The sequence below is a fragment of the Terrapene carolina genome, unplaced genomic scaffold (assembly GCF_002925995.2).
Source record: "Terrapene carolina triunguis isolate 2854851 unplaced genomic scaffold, T_m_triunguis-2.0 Scaffold194, whole genome shotgun sequence".
Classification (NCBI taxonomy): Eukaryota; Metazoa; Chordata; order Testudines; family Emydidae; genus Terrapene; species Terrapene triunguis.
Genome location: NW_020664545.1, coordinates 9,602,779 through 9,605,285, shown reverse-complemented (window position 1 = coordinate 9,605,285; position 2,507 = coordinate 9,602,779).

Below are 2,507 nucleotides of genomic sequence, written 5' to 3'. Positions count from 1 at the left end.
GTGTGTTCTCTCTCTCTCTCACACACACACGTTCCATCTGTCCCATGTTCTGACACACACACACACACACACATGTTCCATCTGTCCCGTGTTCATACACACACACACACACACATGTTCCATCTGTCCCGCGTTCTGACACACACACATACATGGAATCACCGAATCGTAGGACTGGAAGGGACCTCGAGAGGTCAGCTAGTCCAGCCCCCTGCACTCCTGGCAGGACCAAGTATTACATATACACGTCAGATAGGCAGGGCTAGATTTTCAAAAGAACTCAGGGTCAAATTTTCAAGTGCTCGGCCCTTATAATTTTGTAGCACACCCAGCACAGGTGGCAGACACGGACACACGGGTAGAGAAATTTTTCTATGTAGATAGAATGCATACCTAGTCACACAGGCATGGGAGTGGCAATTACACGGACAGACACATGTAGTTGGTACACACACACACAGACATACATGTGTTTAGGTGGCACACATGCATAGATGGTGCACAAGAATGTAGATGGCACACATACTTATGCATGGATGACACACATGCAGAGATGGCACATATCCATGTACGTGTAAATGGCACACACGGATGTACACACTCATGCATAGATGGCACACGTGTGCATAGAGGCATGCACACGTGTGGATGGCACACGGACATATAAGTGTCGGTGGCACCTACACACGCACAAGCCAATGTGTTGATGGCCCGCACACTTGTACAAAGGTGGCGTGTGTGTACCCACGCTTCGATGGCATGCGCACACGCCGATGGCAGATACGTTCGCTCAGTGACTGCCTGTTCTTTTTTTTTTTTTCACTGCCGTTTTGTAACGGCTGAAGCGAGTGTGGTGGCTGGGGGCCAGCAAGTCTGGGTCACATGGAATGGCTCCAAGCCATTGCATAACTCCTGTCTGAGAGGGGACCTGCCTGGGAACGCTTAGCTTCATCTCCTTAAAGAAAAAGACGTCCCGGGGCCGGTGTCTCCTTCGAGGGCAGGAGGTTCCTGTGTCACTCAGTCCATAGCTGTCTTATCTCGGGCCTAGAGGGTTAACCTGGGTGGTCCAAGGACTAGGGTTCCGACCGAATGCAGACTCAGCCCTGTGAGGCAGGACAGGAGGCACTGCCCCCACGTCTACAGCACCTCCCAGATCAGGCTCTCAACGCACTGTACGAGGGAGCTGGACAAGTAACGTGATCCCCGTGGGACAGATGAGGAAAGCGAGGCACAGACAGGTCAAGCGATGCCTCCAAGATCACAGAGCAGGTCAGTGGCAGAGCAGGGAAGAGATCCCAGGACTCCCTTGCCCCCTGTCCTGGCCTCGGCTGCCTCCCGCTAAAATGCGGTGCCTTCTGCCCCAGGCCTGGGGAAATCAAAGCCCTGGTCCCCTGGCTGGCGTTCTCTCCCCAGCGAGGGCTGAGTTTTCAATGACTTCTGCGTTGGCTCCTTGCTTGAGGCTGTGTGGGGAGGGAGGGAAGCGAAGGGTAACTGCGTTCTCTCCTGTGAAGCCCGAACGGGCCTGCAGAGAGCTTAGGAGAACGAACCCAAACACGCTAAACTCCCCTTGCTGGCCGGCAGCCAGGGCAGCCCCGGAGAGCTGCGCTTGTCCAGCATTGCCCAGCTTGGGAGCACGCAGCTGCAGTTGGGACTCACCAACGCCTTTAGGACGCAGCTCAGTATCTTCCTGGAGAGCCAGGAGCGTGCAGGATGCAGGGAGACAGCGGAGCAGGAGCCATGAGAAATGGGATCTGCTCTGAGGGCTCCATTTCAAAGGCAAGCAGGCAGGCTGGTCTTGAAAGGCTTTTTCTAACCCAGCTATTCCCTTCAAGTCCTTATGCCCTCACCTTGGCAGGCAGGAGACTCTCCAGCTCTGAGGCTGCTGGTGTCTCATGCGATCCTTCTTCTGTTTCGGCTCCTTACAGCCCTCCTGCACCCAGAGAGAAACGGATCCCAGCGCAATCAACCAGGCTGTTGTGGCCGGTCCAGGCGCCGTGCCGCCCTCTGGGATGCTCACACTACGCGGTAGAATGGACCAGTGTTGAGCGTTACGTGTGCTGGGGGCGTTGCTGTTGATTTTATGGGGCAGGCGCTCAGATACTGCCATGATCGGCGTCAGCAGAATCCACCAGCTAGACAGCCACCTGCAAGGGAAAGGGAGGTGAAGGCGACACCACCACCCAGGGGAGTAGTAGACCCCAGACCGACGTGCACGCCATTCACCTCTGGGGCTGATACTTTGATTTCCCTGATGTGTGAGTGGCAGGCTGGTTGCCTTGTTCCTCCACGCTGGAGCAAACAACTTGCTACATTTGAGGCATGTGAGACCTTCGCAATGAGAGGCAAAGCTACTTGCTGGGGTTTGGATTTGGTTAAAAACTCAGAAAAGGGCTCATTTCCCTCAACAAAATAAACTAAAACAAAATTCAATTCAATTTTAAAATTCCCATGTTTTATGAATTTTTCACTTCAAAACAGACCTGTCTGGCTGTGCCTCTCATCCTGCC